Source organism: Diceros bicornis, chromosome X, assembly GCF_020826845.1.
Source record: "Diceros bicornis minor isolate mBicDic1 chromosome X, mDicBic1.mat.cur, whole genome shotgun sequence".
Taxonomy (NCBI): domain Eukaryota; kingdom Metazoa; phylum Chordata; class Mammalia; order Perissodactyla; family Rhinocerotidae; genus Diceros; species Diceros bicornis.
The window spans coordinates 40,210,187-40,225,233 of NC_080781.1; the positions used below are offsets into that span (position 1 = coordinate 40,210,187).

At 39.9% G+C, this 15,047-nt stretch overlaps 1 pseudogene; it reads left to right on the forward strand.

The window, feature by feature from the left end:
* The first annotated feature begins 743 nt into the window (after nt 1–743).
* LOC131400492 (mitochondrial fission factor-like) lies at nt 744–1,519 on the forward strand (annotated as a pseudogene).
* Nucleotides 1,520–15,047: the final 13,528 nt, after the last annotated feature.

The following is a 15,047-nucleotide window of genomic DNA, read 5'->3' on the forward strand; positions in this document are numbered from 1 at the left end:
AATCTGGACAGCACTATCAAACAACTTCACCAAATTGATATTTATAGAACACTCCAGTCAACAAGAGCAGAATACATATTCTTCCCAAGTGCACATGGAACATTCACCAAGATAGACCACATTCTGGGATGTATAACAAACCTTAACAAGTTAAAAAGAATAGAAATCATACAAAGTATATTCTCAGACCATAAAAGATTAAACTAGAAATCAATAACAGAAAGATATCTGGAAAATCACCAAATATATATCAATTAAACTATACACTTCTAAGTAACCCATAGGTCAAAAGAAGTCATCTCAAGGGAAATTTTTAAACATTTTAAACTAAAATGAAAATAAAGATAGCATATATAAAAATTTGTGGTGCTACAACATGGATGAACTTTGAAAACGTTACTCTAAGTGAAAAAAGCCAGACACAAAAGGCCAAACCATGTATAATTCCACTTATCTGAGGTACCTAGAACAGGCAAATTCATAGAAACAGAAAGTAGAATAGAGATTACCAGGGGTTGAGGAGCGATCATAAAAAAGTTCTGGAAAAGGATAGTGGTGATGGTTGCACAACATGTGAATGTACTTAATGCCACTGCATTGCACACTTAAAAATCATTAAAATGGGTGGGCCACTCTGGCAAGTGCCTTGCCTGGGCGCCTCTGTGTGCTCTGCCAACTGTCTCTGAGAGCACCCACCTGTGAGTCAGCAGGTGGCAGCCCTCACCAGGGACCCTCCAGCAGGCCCAAGGAGACATAAGTGGCTCTAAATCCAGCACATGCACATTGAAGCAAGTTAAAGGATTTAATATGAAGCCAGAAGCAGATAGTGCCAAATAGCAAGCAGTACTTGGTACACATTTAGTGAGTGGGGCAGCATTTGCTTCTTCCACTGCTGCTGAGATGGCGGAAATTAGTTGAATTCAGTATGAAATGGAATACACAGAAGGTATTAGTCAGCAAATGAGGGTCTCAGAAAAATTAAAGGGAGCACCACCAAATGCTGACCTGGAACAAGGATTCCAAGAAGGAGTTCCGAACGCTAGTGTGGTTATGCAGGTTCAGAGAGGATTGTTGTAGCAGGAAATAATGAAGACATTCCATTTTCAAGACCAGCAGATCTTGACCTTATTCAGTCAACTCCCTTTAAACTTCTGGCACTAAAAACACCACCTCATGTACTTATGCTAAGTGAAAGACCACTAGATTTTCTGGATTTAGAAAGACCTCCTCCAACCCCTCAAAATGAAGAAGTATGGCATTTCAAATGTAGATACAACAATTGAAGCAACTTCAGATGACATGACTGTTGTAGATGCAGCTTCATTAAGACGACAGATAATCAAACTAAATAGACATCTACAACTTCTAGAAGAGGAGAACAAAGAACATGCTAAAAGAAATGGTCATATATTCCATTACTGTAGCATTCTGGCTGCTTAACAGCTGGCTCTGGTTTCGCCACTAGAGGTAACCTCAGCTCTCGAAAATTTGTCTCAACAGCTGGAAAGATAAAGAATTTGCAAAAGAAATCATTAAAAGGGTAACTTCTATGTTATATATATTGTACCACAATAAAAAAATGTGTGGGATGCTGGTAAAACAGTGCTTAGAAGGAAATTTATAGCATAGCGTTAAAAGAAAATATTAGAAAAGAAGAAATATCTAAAATCAATAACCTAAGCTTAGATTTTGAAAAACTAGAGAAGGAAGAGCAAATTAAACTTAAAGCAAGAAGAAAGAAATAAACATTAGAGAAGTCAAAGAAATTGAAAATTAAAAAAAGAGAAAAATCAATAAAACCAAAAGTGAGCTCTTAGAAAAGATCAATAAAATTGATAAACCTTTCGCCAGCCTAACAAAGAAAATAAAAAAGAAGACAGAAATTATCAATATCAGAAGTAAAAGAGAGAGATCACAGCCAATCCACCAAAAGGTTAATAAGGGAATACTACAAACATCACTATGACCATAAATTGAATAACTTGGATGAAAGACACAAACTACCAAACATCATTCAAGAAGAAAGAGATAACCTGAATAGCCCAATATCTATTAAAGAAATCGAATTGATAGTTTAAAACCTTCCCCCCAAAAATAACTCCTGGCCCAGATGGTTTCATTGGTGAAGTCTACCAAATATTTAGGAAAGAAACAATATCAATAGTACACAATGTCTCATAGAAAATAGAAGAGGAGAGAACACTTCCCAACTCATTTTATAAGGTTAGCATTATCCTAATATCAAAACCAGACTCTGATATTACAAGAAAACTACTGACCAATATCTCTCACAAAAATAGATGCAAAAATCCTTAACAAAATATTAGCAAATCAAGTCCAGCCATGTATATAAAAAGGATAATATATCAAGACCAAGTGGGGTTCACACCATGAATACAAGGCTGGTTCAACATTCAAAAATCAATAATAAAAAATTTTTTAAACATGTTAAAAGGTTAAATAAGAAAAACCATATGATCATATCTATAGATGCAGAAAAAGCTTTCAACAAAATTCAGTATCCATTCATGATAAAAAGTCTCAACAAACTAGGAATAGAAGGGAACATCCTTAACCAAATAAAGGCTACCTACAAAAAACCCATAGTTAACATTATCATTAATAGTGAGTGATTGAATGCTTTTTCCCCCGAGATGAGGAACAAGGCAAGGATGTCTTCTCTCACAACTCGACTGAAAATTGTACTGTAATTACTAGTTAATGCAATGAGGCAAGGAAAAGAAATAGAAAGCATACAGATTAGAAAGGAAGAAACAAAATTTTCCTTATTCCCAGATGACATGATTGTATACATAGAAATCCCCAAAAAATCTACAAAACAACTATCATAAAAATACTTAATAAGCAAGTATGAACATTCTTGAAACAAATGAAAAAATAGAAAGCCTTAGCAAAGAAACAGAAAATATAAAGAAGAAACTAATGGAAATTGCAGAATTGAAAAATACATGGACCAAAATTAAAAATTCATCAGAAGGGCTCAATAGCAAAATGGAGACGACAGAGGAAATAATCAGTGAACATTAAGAAGGATCAAAAGAAATTACCCAATCTAAATGACAGAGAGAAAATAGATTGGGAAAAAGAGAGAGAACAGAGCCTCAAAGACTTGTGTGAAAATAATAAAAGATCTAACATTCATGTCATGCGAGTCTCAGAAGAAGAAAAGAAAGAATATGCGGCTGAAAAAAAATTCAAAGAAATAATGGCTGGAAATTTCCCAAATTGGGTGAAAAACATACACCTACAGATTCAAGAAGGTGAGAAAAATCCAAATAGGATAAACCCACAGCCATACCCAGACATATTAAAATCGAATTTCTGAAAACTAAAGAAAACGAAAACATCTGCTAAAGAAGGTGTGTGTGGTGATGGGTTGTAATTAGTCTTTGGGTGGTGAACATGATGTAATCTATGCAGAAATAGAATTATAATGATGTACACCTGAAATTTATACAATGTTATAAACCAATGTTACTGCAATAAACAAAAATTAAAAAAAAAAAAGAATGTGTTTTAAATTGGAAATTCAGATAGATCTACTTAACTTTAAGGTTTCTTTCGGAAAATAAAAGGCAATAAATAGAAACAAGGATGCAAGATATAGACCCATGTTCATTCTTATTTAGCACAAACTAGCATAACTATTTATGTTTATCTTCAATCTCAAAACAGCATTTGGTCTGGTTATTTATTTATATCCTGCCTTACTCAAAGGAAAATGAGACAGATCACAAAAACAAATTCAAATATATAACCCAGCTATTTGGTTTCATTAAATCTAGAAAGATCTCAAACATTATTTGGCTGGTATGCGAGGCAGAATAATGGGCCCCCAAAGATGTCCACATCCTAATCCCTGGAATCTATGAATATGTTATGTTAGGTGGCAAAGGGGAATCAAGGTTGCAGATGGAATTAGGGTTGCTAATCAGCCAACTTTAAAATAGGGAGATTACCCTGGATTATCTGGGTGGGCCCAATGTAATCACAAGGGTCCTTAAAAGTGGAAGTGAGAGGCAGAAGAGTAGGTTATAGTGATGCAAATAGAGAAAGACTCGACCTGCTTTCTGGCTGGCTTTGAAGATGGAGAAAGGGGACCAGGAGGCGAGGAATGTGGGTGGCTCCTAGAAGCTGGAAAACGCAAGGAAATGGATTCTCTCTTAAAGCCTCCAGAAGGAATGCAGCCCTGCCGACACCTTGATATTAGCCCAATGAGACCATATTAGATTTCTGACTCCCAGAACTGTAACACAATAAATTTGTGTTGTTTTAAGCCACTAAGTTTATTAGTAACTTGTTACAGCAGCCATAGAAAACTAATACAGCTGGGAAAATGTTTTTCCAAGCTCACATTTAAAGTTAATAGAAATTTAAATCAGCCTTACAGATAGGTGTTTGCCCTTTTTGATCAAACATTAGTATCTTATTTTCTTTTCTTGTGACCTGACAACATGAACACACATTCATTTGCAAGCATAATTTAGACCAGGTTTTTTTTTCAGGTTAAACTTTCAGGAAATAAAGCCTTTAGGAAGGATTCTTCTACAATTAGCCAATAGCAAATTTGGGTGGCATTCTCAAAGATCATCCAGTTTTAGATAAGAAAATTAAGGTTGTAGAAAGTGTTAAGAAAATAAAAATATTATTATAGATGAATCTCTTATTGCTGTTGGGAATACCTTTAGACATTCTAAATTAGAACCCAATAAAAATTACATGACTCTTTGATTGTTTGGCTTATGCTAGATTTTACCTCTGGAAAACTTGCAGAGATATTTGCAAATTTAAAATAAAACAAAGAGCAAAGCCCTTAACGGTTTGCTGAATGGGCCTTTAGTCTGGTTTAGAGCTTAATACCCTGCCACCTCACACAGCCACATACATACAGATAGAATTCTTGTACAGAAAATTAACAAATTTCTGAAGAATTAAAATTGACTTAAAATATATTGGGAGATACTACAGATTCTCAAGAGTCTGCTGTAATGGAGATAAAATGGTGATTTGTGTAATTCAGAATAGCTGATGAGCCTATAATCCTTAATATTTGTGAAATATGCTAGATGCAATACCACATATGAAGCATTCTTGCAGAAAAAAAAATCAAACCTGAATCTGATCAAGTCTAGTTCAAATAACGTTTTACAGGAAATACAAAAGACAGGAGAACATATTAACTGACAAATCAATTGCAAGAAGAGAGAGTTCTATAGATTTAAAGAGACCTAAAAGCTGATTAACCAATTATAATGTGTGAACCTCATTTGGAAACTGATGAAAACAAACAAATAATTTATGAGAAGACTGTAAATTTAAACACTTAATGGATACTTGATGATATTAAGGAACTTTTGTCACCTTTTTAAAGTCTGATAATGGTATTGTGGCCATATTTTTTTAAAAAAGTCCTTACATTTTAGAGGTACACACTGAAATAGTGATGGATAAAATAATATGACATTTGAGATTTGCTTCAAAAAATTATGAGAGGGAGAGAAGTGGATAGGGGCATAAATGAAACAAGATTGGCCATTGGTTGATAGTTGTTGAAGCTGGGTGATGGGTAGAGGGGTTTTCATTATATTATTCTGTTTTTTATATGTTTGAAATTTTCCAAAATAATGAATTTTTAAAATACTAAAAATATATATTTTATATGTTTTACACTTCCGATTTTCATTCTTTATCACCAGTCACGGGCTAATATTTAAATGGAATCACTTTTCAGGAAAGTGGACAGTCGCTATGAGTTTTTTAAGAGGTAGGTGACACAGAAGTGTGCTGAGAAAAGGCAAACTTTTTCATCTTCTGTTCAGTGTTTGTTTTGGTTGGTTGGTTGGTTTTGTTTTGATGGGAATAAAAACTCCACTCTGGGGAAAAAATTATACTCAGCCTTTTTCACTCCCCTCCTAGAGGATTTAATCTTCTCAGCAACAAACGACTACCAAAGAGAGTCCCAAGGAGGGTCTCCTGGCGGTTGGACGGGGAGGCAGTAGTAGGAGGGCTTCAGTGGTGCTTCAGATAAAACAACCTGAAAGAAAATCCAGGACAAGAAGTTGGACTGAAAATTATTACTTGCCATTTAGCACCCAAACTCAAGGTGGTCCCATTTTGTTAGACATCCTCCTCCCCCTTTTCCAGTTCATTCCATTTTCCCTACCTCCTTGGGGCTAGGACTCCAAGCACCCATGAAGAAAAGGACAAGGATGGGGCTGGACATATTGAGAGGGCGGGGAAGTTAAGCCTTTGAGGTGAAATATGCCTGACTCTGATTATAACAAGGCAAGAGAGAAGAGAGAAAAAGTTATTCTTACCTAAAGCCCAACACCCAGAGACAGACTGCTGGTGCCCAGAACACGCGAGCAAAGGGGACCCATTGGAGCTGCAACTCAAGGTCCCCAGAAGAGAGGGAAACATTTGGGAACTGAGGGGCTGGATGAAAGGCGTTTCCTGACATCTGCTAGCAATAGCAAGGGGGTTTTCTTTCTCTTTTTTTCTCTGGAGATAATGAAGGAGAAGGGACGTCCAGAGGAAAGAAGCCAAGACTTCCCCCTGCCCTTACCTCCCGCCATGGCCCACACTTTAAAGCAGTGGTTCTCACACTTAGTGTATTCAGAATCACCTGCAGAGCTTGTCAAACCCCGCTGAGTCCCAACCCCAGGGTGTCTGACTCAGTAGGTCTGGAGGGGGCCTGAGAATTTGCATTTCTAACAAGTTCCTAGATGCTGCTGCCACTGGTCCTGGGCCACACTTTTGAGAACAGCTGTTCTACCGGGTAGCTGATGAAAGACACAAGGAGGCCCCCAGTGCAAGGAGTATGAGGCTGTGAGGCTTCATCTTGGGGCCTAGGAGGGCTGATGTGGGGTGTCCAAATCCTGGGATGGTTAGTGAACCAGCAGCAAAGCCAAGTGAAGCAGAATTTCGCTGGATTTCAGTTTCCATATGTTATCACAAAGTAAATGCTTTAAATTGGTGGGTTGCCTCTTTTTTTTCAGGTGATGATGATAAACATTTCTTGAGCATCTGTCGTGTGTCAGCCCCCATTTCAGGCTCTTTATCTAACTAATCTAATCTTAGTTCTCATAGCAACCACTTTGTAAGGTAGTATCGCTACACCAGTTCTACAGGAGAAGAAACTGGTTAATTAATGAATTGAGAGATTAGCTGAACTACAACAAACACTATACTCCTCAGGTGATAAGAATCTTTACAGGAGATGAGTAAAGAGAGCATTGGGATACCCAGTCTAGTAAACTATTTCCAGGAGTGCTCTGGGGGTCTGGGTTCAAGTAATGTGAAGTTTTCTAAAACAAAACCAGGATTAGGATCAGGATCACTAATGTGGCACTGGACGATTTGTGGTTTGCATAGAAGACAGCCAGAACCGGAGAAAGGTCAGTCTTCTGAGACACTGCAGAGCGGTCTTGGGCACAGTGGTTGATGAGAACACTCATCAACCCAAGAATTGAATGCCTTCTTTGGTTTCTCTTGTTATTTGGTGCAAATTTCATGAGGATGCAAGAAGAGGGTCCATCCTTTTCAGCATGTTGGTTGCTGAAGACGATACAAAATCTGAAGAATTCTATCAATCAGTGACCTCTAGCTAAATAAATCCCAATAAAAGCCTGTATGTCCTATGATGCAACCAACATGTGCATGAATCACACTTGAACGTGATGCTAAGGAAGAAAAGCAAAGGTTCATCATTTCAAACTGTGATCTTCATTTTCCTAGTTATTTGCTGGCATGAATCAACCTAGAATCCATTCCCTAGCAGATAAAAGGTTACATTTGTTCCCCAACCAGCTAATTTCTACATGTTCTATCAGAGCTATTGGGGGGTTGTTTTGTTTTGTTTTGTTACTACTTTGATTCAAGTAATGTAATAGCCATGCTCAGCCTGAGAGAAAGATGTGAGGAAATGCAAATCTTTCCAATCTAGGAAAGCAACAGCCATAAAAAACATGAGAGAAAAGAAATCAAAGCTCAGCATTTGCCCAAGCAAGGCAAATACAGCAGGTTGAAAGTGCTCCTTTGCCTGTGCATACGGGCCGTGTTTTGTAACTCTGATGAAGACACACTTGTTTTGCATTTTTCAACCACAACAACCTTTTGTTGTTGACTTTGTAGGGTTTCATGACTCATCAGTGAAGCTGATGCTCCTCGGAGCCTGGCGTTTGTCCTCCCCACTCCAACCCACATCCGCTCCTCAGCCTGAGGCTGAAGTCGAGGCATGGGTGCACCAGCTGCAGTGCCCACTCCTGGGAATGGGGCTGAGAACCCGTCTGCCCCCTTCCTCTGGCCCCACTGCCTCGCCTCCAAGAAGTAGCGCTGTCTCTGGTTCTCATTCACTGTGATGTTTCTCTCTCTCCTGCTCAAAAGAAAACCTCTAACTAGATTAGGTTGAACCATTTTGTAGGTAAAAAGTGATCAAATATCAGCCATTTCATATGGTTTAACCTAATCAAGTGGAACAAACCAACTTCAGATATATGAGGGAAAGAGCTTTTGAGAGGAGGGAATTAGAAATACAGGGCAAATATTTCAATAAGAGGGTTTTGGGGGATTCGGGGGTGGGAGGAAAGGCTCGAGGTCACCAATTACATGGGCCCATAGCATTTTTTTCTTAAAGACAGAGGAAGTTCCCTGACTCAGCCATTTCACAGTTGCAATTGCCCCTGTCCAAAAAGTAACTGTGACCCCAAATGGTAAAATCCCTTCCAGTTCTTTCTATGGGTAGAGTGAGCAGCACCAACTAACTGCTGGGAAAATCCTTGAGCTGTCACACGCATTTTGGTCTCTGGCCTCTAGGAAGAAAGGCAGAGTAAAGCGCCTGATGCTGCATGCCCTCTGAGCCTGGAAATTAGTCAATAAAATGGTCATAGCCACGAGCAAAGAGTAATGCTTTCAGGCAGGCTCTTCCGCATTATCACTTCTGAGTAGGGAAAGCTGTGGGGTTACCATGGTAAAAGCAATGTATAATAATGTATAAAGTGAACTGTAAAAATTCAATGTAGTGTCAGGGCTCTCACCCAGGATACACAATGATCACATTGGTCTGAGTGTCCGCCTCTGCATCCCTCCTTGTGTCTGACTGAGGCTCAACTCTTCTTACTCACACTTTTTTCAAAAAGCCAGAAATTATAAAAGAAAGGGCTCCAGGGTAGTCACAGTTTTCTAGCTTTAACTTTAAAAAAAAAAGAAAAAACTGCAGTCTTAAAAACGCATTGCTGCTCCACCACCAAGAAGGAAGTTTAAATGACAAAAGATTTCAGGCCAGGAGCACACGTGCACAGTGTGCTCCTTGCACACCTTGCAAGGAGTCGGTTCCTGACCAGAGCAGACCACCCTCAGGAGGTTGCCCTGGCAATTCTGGGAGGGGGCAACAAGGGAGAGCCACAAACTCCCATCCCCATTAGCACCCCAAAGCCTCTGGATAAAGTAACTGAGCCACAGACCGACACACACAAGAGATGGTGCTGTTCAAAGCCTTAGAGCTACAAAACTATTTTTTCTCCAACATCAGAGTAATATCAGCCAACTCCATTGTCTCCCTTGCATCCCTGAGCTTTATTATATGAGAGACTTGAGGTGGCTTCCTGCCTTTTCTGCAATTGACTTTATTTTCAAATTATTCTCTTAGCAGATACAGTTTAGCAAAGGTTTATTAAAAGATTACCTACATGCTCTGTGCCTGTTTCCTCATCTGCAAAATGGAGATAATAACAATATGTCCCTCATAGGGTTGTTGTGAGGCTTCTGTGAGTTAATAAATGTAAAGTGTTCAGAACAGTTCCTGGGCCATACTTAGTGCTTAATTTTAGAAATCATTATTATAATAATATTTAGTTATTACCATTATAAAGACTACTACTTCAATAATGTATCAGGTACTCTCCTGGATGAGATGAGATTCTCTGCCTCAAAGGGGCTGCAGGAGAGAGGCAGAGGCATAAACCATTAATAGCAATATCTGTTGCATGATGCCTACTGGACCAAAGGCATCTGGAATAATTAATCTAGGCAAGTGGGAAGAGAGTGAGACACAGGGAACTGGGCTGTAGATGACCTGGATGTATGCTCACTGAACCTGGTGAGAGGTGTATGAAAGGTCAGGAGAGCCTAACTAGAACCTCAGAAAAGGATACGAACAGTCTTTTGTTATCAGGTTGTCAACCTTCCCTGAGCTAGAGGTGCACAAATTCTCTGCATTCTGCCAAACACTTGTAACAGAGAGGCAAAGGATCAGTTGGAGCCCCACAGGGTACGACAAAAACCATCCACCTCAGTAAAGGGTACAAAGAGTGTGATTCACCAAGGAATACAGCCAGAGGGAACTAACCTTTGAATTTCCATATGAACTTTGACGATTTTCCCCCAAATTCCGTGAATCTGATACTTTCACAGACTAGGAAGTATTCAGCTGTTGCTGTCAAAACATCATGGGATAGGAGGTGGCGATTCCCAAGTGGCTGTATAAGGAGTTCAGCAAATCCTCTCCCCAGAAAAACAGTGATAAAACTGGGGAAAACTGTCAAAAACAACAATAAATTGGGAAGCATTTATTCAAGAAAACCTACTGAAGCACAGTAAGAACAACAGGAGCCTGTAACATTTGAGCCAGGGGCTGCTTCCATCCCCACAAGCTCTGTATTGTAGCAGATCTATTCTGGGTGGGTTGGGCAGCCCATGAAGACCAGCAGCTCCCATCCTCCTTCAGCTCTGGTTCCACAGTGTGGAGGTTCCGTGGGGCAGCACATGAAGGCCAGTGGCTCCGCCTTCCAAATGCCCCCTACAGCTCCAGATCTGTAGTGCAGAGGGCTGACTCCGGGAAGGAAAAGCAGGCCATGAAGAACAATAGCTCCTATATGTCCCTATGACTCCAACTCTCCCTGGGGTTGGGAGAGAGGAGAGGGCATGAGAAACTGTGAAGACTGGCAGATCTGAGGCCTTGCCTAAGAGGGATGACTTTATTTAGAACAGGATGTTGAGAAATCTATGCCCGAGAGTATTGCTGAAAACAAGAGAGATTATACTGGCTAGCAATTAGAGAAGACTAACAGCTTCATGAGACTAGTACAGGCAAACAAAATGGCAGACCACCCAGAAATTTAAAAGGGAAATCCAGGAAAAGAGACAGTCAAAGAGGGCCTGCTAAGATCATACTTATCCCTGGTGCTCCAGAAAGCTGCGTGCATATGCAAGACTGTGCCCTCTTAGGAGCATCCAGAGAGGGCATTTGTGAGCTTCCAGTCCCTGACTAAATGTGAAACTTACTTATAAAATCTCTGAACTTTGAAAGCAGTCCCCAAACCACACACACAGATCCAACAGCAAAGGGTGGAAGGCTCACTGGCTCAGGGGCACATAAGCACAACCTCTGGCCAATCATTGACTGACCAATAAGCTCTGGGGACCAGGGATGACCCCCAGGATGCCAGGCTTAAAATAAGAACGAGGGAAAAACTGAGCAGTCATATCACAAGCTGCACCCTGCAAGAGAAATAGATTTCACAGAATGAGCCCAGGCAAGTTACTAAACAAATAAGCAAACAAACAAACAACATAAAAGCAGCAGCAACACAAGAAGCCTGGTGAGAGGGGGGTGGGAGGGAAGTGGAAAGGGTAATCGGAATCCAGAATTATTACAACATATTCTAGTAAATGTTCAATTTTCCAAAAAAAAACAGTAAGACAGTCAAAGAAACAGGAAACTGTGACCCACGCACAGGGCAAACCAGGCAATAGAAACTGCCATTGAAGGGGCCAAGATGTTGGACTTAGAAGAAAAAGACTTCAAAGAAGCTATTATAAATATGTTCAAAAACCAAAAGAAAGCATGTTTAAAGAGATAAAGAAAGGTATGATGACATGGCTCATGAAATAAAGGATATCAATAAAGAGAGAAACATTTTTTAAAAGAAAAGAGAAAGTATAGCATTGAAAGGTCCAATAATTGAAATGAAAAAGTTACTGGAGGAGCTCAACATCAGATTTGAGCTGGCAGAAGAAAGAATCACGGAGATTGAAGATAAATCAAAAGAGATTATGCAATCTGAAGAAGAGAAAGAATGAAGAAAATGAACAGAGTCTCAGAGACAGTTGAAACACTGTTAAGCATACCAGCATATGCATAATGGGAGTGCTGGAAAGAAAGGAGAGGGAGAAAGGGACAGACAAAACACTTAAAGAAATAACGGCTGAAAACTTCCCAAATTTTATGAAAAACTCCCAATTTTTAATGATGAAACTCAATCAAGAAAATCAATATATATCCAAAAGAATCGAAAGCAGGGTCTCAAAGAGATATTTGTACCCCCACGTTCATAGCAGCATTATTCACAATAGCTAAAACATGGAAGCAAGTGTCCATCAATGAATAAATGAACAAGCAAAATGTGGTATATATATACAATGGAATATTATTTGGCCTTAAAAAGGAAGGAAATTCTGACAAATGCTACAATATGGATGAACCTGAGGACATTATGCTAAGTGAAATAAGCCGGTCACAAAAAGACAAATACTGTATGATCCCACATATATGAGGTACTTAGAGTAGTCAAATTCATAGACAGAAAGTACAATGGCAGTTTTGAGGGCCTAGGGGAGAGGATAATGGGGAGTTCTTGTTTAATGAGTACAGACTTTCAGTTTTACAAGACGAGAAGAATTCTGGAAATCGATGGTGGTGATGGTTGCACAACATTATGAATGTATGTAATGCACTGAACTGTATATTTAAAAATGTTTAAGATGGTAAATTTATGTTATATGTATTTTACCAAAATAAAAAAAATTGGAAAAAAAGTCATAGGACCGAGGTTTTGCCACAGATTTCTTAAGAGAACACGTATGTCACAAAAATTCCATCCTGGCCCTATGTGGCAAGCAACTCCTTAATGCCTGGGCTGGCTGTCCTGGCGGACAACTTACTGGAGCACTTTGTGGGTCATTTTTCCACAGCTTCTCCCATTTGCTTCTCAAAGGACCCTGCAAAGTAGAAAGGGTAGTAATTATGATCCGCACCATGATTGGCAAAGCATGCTTCAGGGAATTTAAGTATCTTGACTGCAGTGAATTAAGACTGGACCAAGGACAGGAAGGCCACTTTCACTCCACACACTGTGCTCAGTCCACTCCCTGCTGGTCACAATGGAGGACACAGAGAGGCCCTCAGGACTGACTGTCTGCACCAAGATCAGCGAACTTTTTCTGTAAAAGGCCGAATAGTACATAGATTATGCTTTGTGGGCAATATGGCCTCTGTCGAAACTACTCTGCCATTGCAGCAGGAAAGCAGCCACAGATAACATGTGAACAAATGGGAGTGGCTGTGATCCAATAAAACTTTATTTACAGAAACAAGTGGCAGACTGGAATTGGCCCAAGGGCCCTAGTTTGCCTGCCCTGGGTCTATACCTTTGGGATGCAGCCAGCCCCTCCAGGACTCTCATCACTGAAGAGTCAGCTCCTTGGTGCAAAATTTCTTGGCTGTGAAGTTATCTCAGGGTTGCCTCAAGCATAAGTAACAGCTGGCTGCTTGTGGAACCAGCTGGATGCTGCTCAGTGCAACTACTGTTCTTGTCCCAGCCCATTTCCTCTCTCGCTCTTCCTGCTCCAGTTCTCTTAGCTTCCTGAGGGAGATTGTTTTTGGATTCTCTAGGATTTCATCTTAGTCTGGATTGTATCCCCACACTCTTTCCCACTGTGCTTCTCTGCTCCCCAAATTACAAAATCACTCTCATCTAGTCCTTTTCTTTTCTGGGCATGTAAACTGCACCCTGCCTTTCTTACTGATTTGCTTCTGATCAGCCAAGATGCTCCTTTCCCAGTGCTCACCATGACTCTTCTATCTTTAAGTAAAATGGCATGGCCCCTGAGCCTCAACTTCTTTCAACAGCTTCCCTTTCTCTCCATTCTGGTTCTAATCAGATCACTGAATTACATAGAGATTGTGGTCTATTATCAATTTTTCATCAAATTAGCATTTTTAAAGCTTCATTCATTCAGTCATTTCATCATTTCACCAAATATTTATTGAGTCCTTGCTATGGGATTGTTGACCTTAAACAAATAGCCAGTTATTTCTTCAGCAAAAATGGGTTTATTCAGGATCAACAAAGAATTGCGATTTGGGATCTACAACCATGGTGAGCCACGTGCAAGTCCCCTGCAGCAAGAGGAGGAGACACTCTTTTACAGAGTGGAGAGGAAGTTGGGAGGGCTAGTGTAAACAAAGAGTTCTGAAGTGTAGCGGCTTTTCATTGGCCGAGTTGTGACAATGTCTCATTGGCTGAGTTCTGGGCAAGAAGAGAAAGTCTTTTTTCTTCTTGTTGGCCCGTACCATCGTTGTAGGGTGTGAGAGCTCCCCCTTCTGGCCTCACGACTCCATTTTAAATGAGGTTTCTTGTTTATCAATTTTCACAGGATGAACAAGACAGACATAGCCCTGGCCCCTGTGAAATGAGCAGTCCAGTTTGGGTAACAGGTCAACGGGCAATCACAGTAGAGAGGATCCTGGGGGAAAGTGTAGGAGGAATGCCTAACCCCATTTCTTAATCTATTTTGCCCTGTGCAGAGTAGGATAAAACAATATAATCTTCACTGACTTGGGGCAAGGCATCCTGCTATATGAGCAGGCTTTTTAACAGAAAGACAAGCACTGCTTCTTCCAACACTGGGCCTATCTTTTTGAGTGTGCCTGAATATTCTTGAACACATGACAAGTGTGTATTCCTTTGAGATTTTTTGCCAGCTCAAGTTGCTTCTTAACACCCCTCACACCAGAAATGTGTAGAGGTCCAGGGACCTTTCAAGTTCTCTGCGTGGCCAGTCCAATCCTTAGCCTTAGCATTTCGTAGGTGGGAGAGGTACATGCTCAGTTCTTAGACTGTGGAACTCAGCATATTCACGGTCTGTAAAAGCTCCCCAGAAGTTATTAATTCAAGCCCATGCAAAAAAAATAATACGTTAGAAAACTTTCTGTTATGTAAGCTGGCTGTCATGGTAACAACCAATTT